Consider the following 8,320-nt stretch of genomic DNA (forward strand, 5'->3'; position numbering starts at 1 on the left):
TTTACAATAGGAAGAATCGCCGACAGCTCTGTCTGGTGCAGCGTTGCCAGGTTTTCGCTACAAAACCCGCACAATTACTACTCAAAACTAGCCTGAAAATAGCCCAATTGCTTTCGAGGGGTCCCCCAGTATTAAAAACGTCCGGGGGGTAAAATACACATTTTTTTTGGCGGGGTGTTCCTGGTACAATTCACATTCCAGGGCCTAAATATCACGTTATTGGGGCATGAAAAACACCCGGCGGCAATCGTGGATTTGGCAACACTCGTCAAACAAACTACGTTTCATATAACTCCTCCCCGAACTTCCCTCTGCCCTGTATCTTGGTCTCTGATTGGCTGTAGGTCATCGCCGATGTGTTTTTCAGTCAGAACTCATTTCACACAGCATGATTGTGAATCGCCGACAGCTCCAGATATTTAGCATGCCAAATATTTAACGGGCGTCGGCGACGCATCGGCGATTCCCTCCGATCGCGTCTTTGATCATTCACACTGTGGGATTGTCACTCGCGTGAACGAGCGCCGATTTGCCTCCGATTTCGGGCATCTGTCGGCGAGTGAAAAATCGGGCTAAAATCGTGCAGTGTGAACTCGGAGTAACACGTCAGTGTTGCCAACTAATGTTCAGTTGCTAAAGGAAGGTCGATTTGTTGCTAAAAGTTGCTGAATGATGTTGTGATGTCATTGCACGACGCAAAATTGTCACTACATCAAATCTCAGCTAATATATATATATATTTTTGTTAATTTAACGTCAGTGTTGCCAACTAATGTTCAGTTGCTAAAGGAAGGTCGATTTGTTGCTGAATGATGTTGTGATGTCATTGCACGATGCAAAATTGTCACTACATCAAATCTCAGCTAATATATATATATATTTTTGTTAATTTAGATTTGTTCGTAAAATAATATAAATGCATAATATAATGTTAAAATATAAATAACTATTTTTATATACAACATTGAATTATTGAACGATTACAAGTTTTTTTTATTAGCTAGTGAACTAGTAAAACTACACATTCTGAACAATTATAGCTTTAAGCCGTGTATTGGTAGTCAGTATGCTTGCTACACTCTAAAAGAATTCACAGGTTTTTGCGTGCATTTTAAATTACGCATTGTATTTTGTGTTTCGGGTTACAACGGATAATGTCCTGGAAAAGTACCTTTTGCATTTTTCTAGATATTTTTCTTGCAGTGTACTAACTGATCAACAACCGCAGGTACAAGCTACTAACAAGGTGTATCATAACTAAACAATTATTAAATTATTATTATCAAATTGAACAAATAGCAGTAACTTAATTCACGTGATGCGTGTACCGCTAGGCATCTTCGGTTTCCTCTTTTTGTGAAATTTAGATGGAAAATGTCTGCCTTTTTATTGTTTTTTTTGTGTCACGTATCAAAAGTTGCTAAAAGTAGCCAAATAAAATGTAAGAATAGCTACATTTGTTGCTAATTGCTTTTGGAAGAAAACGTTGCTAGGGTAGTCTGAACAGTTGCTTAACCTAGCAACTAAATTTAAATACTAAAGCAACTAAATGAAGCAGGACAGGAACACCTTCCACCGCTTCGACAAATTCAACTCCAAATACAACCCCATCGGAGAGTCCATCCTCAGAGAGATCTTCATCAAGACCGACAACCACATCCACGGGAAGTACTTCGGGCACATCGTCAAGGTACAGACGACAGGAATGCAGTTCATGACATACAGTTACTGGAATATCAATGTGTATCAATACATGCATTTCTATAAACACATTCAAAAATACATGAATTATGTGTTTGACCTTAAAAACTGTATTCAATTAGTGCATTATAAATATTTTAAAATAATGAAATGTCAATTAATAAATCATGAAATCAAATGAGAAATAGATTATGAGCATGTGAATAAATTGATTAAATAATAAGTACATTTTATTATTATCAGTGTATGTATATATATATATATAACAAATGAAATAAAACTGAATATGCTAGTAATGCCCAGAATATGTGATGTATAATAAATATAAAATAATAATGTTTAGTACTGGAATATTGTATGGAATACAATAATAAAATATTTATAATATAGAAATAATTACGAAAACAAGTTTTACTGTATAATATTATAAATATAACATTATTATACAATATATATCATATTTATTTCTATATGCGTGTTTAAAAAAACATGTAATATGTTTAAAGTTTTAGAAATTAATTCATTTAATGCATTACATTTAACACCACACAATATTTTTTATTTAAATTAAATATTTTTGAGACATAATTTTGCTTTCTTTCCCAAGTCTATATTTTAAAAATAATTAGTAAAATTAAATAAAAAAAACAATAAAAATATATTGAATTTAAATCGACTTTTAATATATTTTGTCCTTTCATAATGCAGTTTTAAGAGAATGAGACATAATAATATCCAAAACTGTTTTATTAATAATGCAACTTTTAAATGTAATTTATAATATTAAAGTAAATTGCTACATGTTGAAAGGAATGAACATATTTAACTAAGTTTAATTAATAAAACAATGTTTATATTATTTATTTATTTATTTATTTATTTATTTAATCTCATAACTTTATGCATTATCTTTGTCTGGCCTACTTCAAATGAATAACTCTTCAATAAAACCAAAACAAGTGCTGAATGTGCTGCGGTGTGTTTCCTGTGTGCGCAGGAAGTGATGTCAGACCTGGAGGAGAGTAAGTATCAGAACGCTGAGCTGCGTCTGTCCATTTACGGCCGATCCATGGATGAGTGGGACAAACTAGCGCTGTGGGCCGTCTCTCACTCCATCTACTCCAACAACGTGCGCTGGCTCGTGCAGATCCCACGACTCTTGTGAGACACACACACAGACACAAACACTCTCTCACACACACTCTCTCACACACACACACACACACACACACAGACACACACACACACACACACACACACACTCACACACACACACACACACACACACACACACACACACCAACAACCACAGAATGAGACATAATAATATCCAAAACTGTTTTATTAATAATGCAACTTTTAAATGTAATTTATAATATTAAAGTAAATTGCTACATGTTGAAAGGAATGAACATATTTAACTAAGTTTAATTAATAAAACAATGTTTATATTATTTATTTATTTATTTATTTATTTATTTAATCTCATAACTTTATGCATTATCTTTGTCTGGCCTACTTCAAATGAATAACTCTTCAATAAAACCAAAACAAGTGCTGAATGTGCTGCGGTGTGTTTCCTGTGTGCGCAGGAAGTGATGTCAGACCTGGAGGAGAGTAAGTATCAGAACGCTGAGCTGCGTCTGTCCATTTACGGCCGATCCATGGATGAGTGGGACAAACTAGCGCTGTGGGCCGTCTCTCACTCCATCTACTCCGACAACGTGCGCTGGCTCGTGCAGATCCCACGACTCTTGTGAGACACACACACACACACAGACACAAACACTCTCTCACACACACTCTCTCTCACACACACACACACACACACACAGACACAGACACACACACACACATTCTCTCTCACACACACACACACACACACAGACACAGACACACACACACACACACACTCTACTGGTTGTGCAGCACTTCTGTGATTCAATCAAATGAACCGGTTCACTTAAAGAACCAATTCAAAAGAGTCATTTATTCACAAATCAGACTATACTGGTTGTGCAGCACTTGTGTGATTCAGTCAAATGAACCAATTCAAAAGAGTCACTAGTTCAGGAATGTGTTCTACGGTTGTGTTGGATTCGGTAAAATGAACTGTTTCATGAGAATCATTGATCTGGGAATCGGACTACACTTGCCACACTACACTATGTGGTTTTGATTTACTAAAAAGAACTGGTTCGAAAGAGTCATTTGTTCAGGAATTGGATTACACCGGTTGTGCTGTATCTGTTTGAGTCACTGAAATGAACCAGTTCATAAGAATCATTAGTCCGGGAATCAGACTATAACCAGTTGGGCTGCATGTGTTTGATTCACTAAAATGAACTGGTTCATAAGAATCGTTAGTCCTGGAATTGGACTACACTGGTCACACTGGATTTGATTTACTAAAAAGAAAGAGTTCATAAGAGTCATTGTTCTAGAATCAGATTACACAGGTTGTACTCTTTGTGTTTGATTCAATTAAATGAACCTCTTTAAAAGAGTCTGTTTTTCAGAACTATAAAGTTTTTTTTTTGAGTGAATCAAACACATACAGAGGAACCTATGTAGTCCGATTCCTGAATGAATGATTCTTTTGAGCCGGTTCCTTTTTATTGACTAATGTAGTTTGATTCCTTATCCTGGACTGGATTGACTATTATGTTTTTGATTCACTGAAATGGATGTGGACACTGTGTGAATTTGATTCACTAAAAAGAACCAGTTCATAAGAGTCATTTGTTCAGGACTCGGACTACAGTGTTTCATTTTAGTGAATCAAACACATACAGAGCAACCAATGTAGTCCGATGCCTGAATGAATGACTCTTATAAACACCTATTTTCATTCATTACACAATTGGATTTCAGTCGTTGCAATATGTGGCTTTGATTCAGTAAAAGATGCAGCTCGTGAAAGTTATTTGGGTAACGGATTTCACTAGAAGTTTTGATTCATTTAAAGTTTCGGTTCAAATGAATCATTTGTTCAGGAATCATACTACACTGGTTGTGTCATTTGATTCCAGTACTTTTAAAAGAACAGTAACTAGTTGTTTTTAGCGAATACAGAGCGACCAATATAGTCTGACTCCTTAACAAATCAACCTTATGAACCAGTTCTTTTTTGTGAATCAATCACATACAGCACAACCAGTGTAGGTTCACATATCTTATTTTTGATTCACTAAAAAGAACCGGTTCATAAGAGTAATTTGTTCAGGAATCGGTCTACGTTAGTCACTCTGGATGTGTTAAGAACTGCTTCATAAGAGCCACTCATTCAGGGATCATTGGTTTTCAGTATTTTGAACAGGTTCTCGTTTACTACACTTGATAAACGCACAGAGCTGAATGAGTGAACAGGAAGAGGAGGTCAGATGAGCAGTGATTGTGTGTGTGTGTGTGTCTCGTAGGCTCCGGTCCTGCAGTATCTGTATTATCTGGCTCAGGTGGGCATCACCATGTCTCCGCTCAGCAACAACAGTCTGTTTCTGAGTTACCATCGCAACCCTCTGCCCGAGTATCTGTCCCGCGGCCTGATGGTGTCGCTGTCCACCGACGACCCGCTGCAGTTCCACTTCACTAAGGTGAGCGGCGGCGGTGCGAGACGCTCCTGACTGATGACTCGTGTGTGTGTATGTAAACGTGTGTTTGTGTGTGTGTGTTTCAGGAGCCTCTGATGGAGGAGTACAGCATCGCCGCTCAGGTGTGGAAACTGAGCTCATGTGACATGTGTGAACTTGCCAGAAACAGTGTGTTAATGAGCGGCTTCTCACACAAGGTAACTCACACACATAGACACACACTCACAGACACACACACACACACACACACACAGAGACACTCACACACAGACACACACACACACACACAGACAGACACTCACAGACACACTCACAGACAACCCACAGACACACACACAGACACACACTCACAGACACTCACTCACAGACACACACAGACACACAGAGACACACACACACTCACTCACAGACACACACACAGAGACACTCACACACAGACCCACAGACACACACACAGACAGACACTCACAGACACACTCACAGACACTCACTCACAGACACACAGAGACACACACACACACACAGACACACTCACAGACACACACACTCACTCACTGACACACACACACACACACACAGAGACACACACACACTCACTCACAGACACACACACAGACACACAGAGACACACACACGCTCACAGACACACTCACAGACACACACACTCACTCACTGACACACACACACACACACACAGAGACACACACATGCTCACAGACACAGACACTCACACACAGACACACACACTCACTCACAGACACACACACAGACACACACATGCTCACAGACACACTCACAGACACTCACACTCACTCACAGACACACACAGACACACACACACGCTCACAGACACTCACACACAGACCCACTGACACACACACACACACACACTCTCTCACACACACACACACACTCACACACACACACAGAGACACACACATGCTCACAGACACAGACACTCACACACAGACACACACACTCACTCACTGACACACACACACACACACACTCTCTCACACACACACACACACTCACACACACACACAGAGACACACACATGCTCACAGACACAGACACTCACACACAGACACACACACTCACTCACTGACACACACACACACACACACTCTCTCACACACACACACACACTCACACACCAACAAAATGAAACAGCAGTATAATGTAGAAACTATTGACATTATCAAAACGTTTGAAATGTTTAATCATCAATAATTCAATATTTCCCTTTTATGTTGTTAAAATATATATAATCATAATTGTTCTAGTTATGCTCATCTTAAAAATATTTATTTGGCTTGAAATCGGTGTGAAAAATGTATAACATTTTCTAAACCAATAAAATAAAATAAAAATAATACAATAAAATAAAATAAAATGTAATTTAATTAAATAATAAAATAAAATAAAAAATTAAATAAAAAGGATAAAAATGTGTGGGAACCCTGAAGAAAAAAAATCCAATACAATAGAAATGACAGATTAAAATATATCATATATCATGTAAATGTATATATGTATAATAAATTATCAACTTAAATATTAATTAAAAAGTATTAAATTACATTTTGTAACTTTGTGAAGTACTTTCTTCACTTCTCTAATTCTGAACTCCGTAATTATTCATTTATATTTTCCTGTAAAGCTGCTTTGAAACGACGCATGACACACTGTTGACTCACACAGGTCTCTCTTTTCTCCTCTTGTTTCAGACTAAGAGTCACTGGCTGGGTCCTGATTACACTAAAGAGGGTCCCGTCAGTAACGACATCCGGTGCACAAACGTCCCAGACATCCGCGTGGGGTATCGATACGAGACTCTGTGTGAGGAGCTGCACCTGATCACGCAGGCCGTCCGAACGCAGGAGCTGGACAGAATCGAGGAGGACGACGAGCTGTCATTCACATCCAGCTAATCAGCACACTAGCGATGAGCCATGACCCCGCCCACACTCAGCCTGTCGAATCAGCACGCTAGAGACAAGCCATGACCCCGCCCACACTCTGCCTGTCCAATCAGCACACTAGAGACAAGCCATGACCACGCCCAGACTCTGCCTGTCCAATCAGCATGCTTGAGATGAGATCTGACCACGCCCACACCCCACCTGTCCAATCAGCACACTCGAGACGGACCAAAGTCATATTCCCTCCATTCCTTTCATTTCACTGCATGTTTAGAGACGTTTGAGCTATGCATCGCTATTATACGACGTTATACCTCCGTCATGACGTCGCGCTCCCACACGTGCCTTTTACTTTAGAGACTTTTATTTTGAAAGCTTCATTTGAGGCATCTGTGATTATAACCCTAACCCTATCTATAATAATATGCAATATTTAATTAACTTAAATTTAATTAAATATAAAACTAAACTGAAATACTTTTTTATTTTTTTTAATAAAAAAAAAATCTATATTAATATCAGTTAAAATTAAAAACAATTATATCAATATTATTATGATAATATTACATAATATATTAATATAATGTATATTAATAAAGTATGTTAGTTTTAAAATGTTAATGTTAAAAAATAAAACTATTACTATTATACGTTAATATTTAGTTTTTAACATTGTTAAAAACGAAATATAATTATATTAACGCCATTATACATATTAATATGCATAATGATGATAATCATAATATATTGATAAAATATAATACTAATTATACATATTGATATAAGTTTTATATTATTAACAATTGTATTTTGCTTTCAACATTAATATGTTAAAAACAAAATATAGTTGTTAATGCTATTCACATACTATTATAATAGAATTATTATACATTCTATTATATTAATAGTAGCCCCGCCACCCCATATGCCTTTTGCTTTAGCTACTTTTTGAAGGTTTAATTTGTGATTATAACTCACTGTGGACACATCTTTCAGTCTCTTGTTCTATTATCCGTTCAATTTTCTCGTCATTTTGAAGGATTTACGTTCTCTGATGGCCGAACTGTTCAGAAGTGAATGTCCTCCAGTCCTGCAGGAGGCGCC

General features: G+C 37.3%; 1 pseudogene; it reads left to right on the forward strand.

Moving 5' to 3' along the window:
* LOC107599103 (AMP deaminase 2-like) overlaps positions 1-7,623 on the forward strand; it is a 20,903-nt pseudogene extending 13,280 nt beyond the window's left edge.
* Positions 7,624-8,320: the final 697 nt, after the last annotated feature.

This window comes from Sinocyclocheilus grahami, unplaced genomic scaffold (genome assembly GCF_001515645.1).
Source record: "Sinocyclocheilus grahami isolate Dianchi unplaced genomic scaffold, SAMN03320097.WGS_v1.1 scaffold260.1, whole genome shotgun sequence".
In the NCBI taxonomy this organism is placed as follows: domain Eukaryota; kingdom Metazoa; phylum Chordata; class Actinopteri; order Cypriniformes; family Cyprinidae; genus Sinocyclocheilus; species Sinocyclocheilus grahami.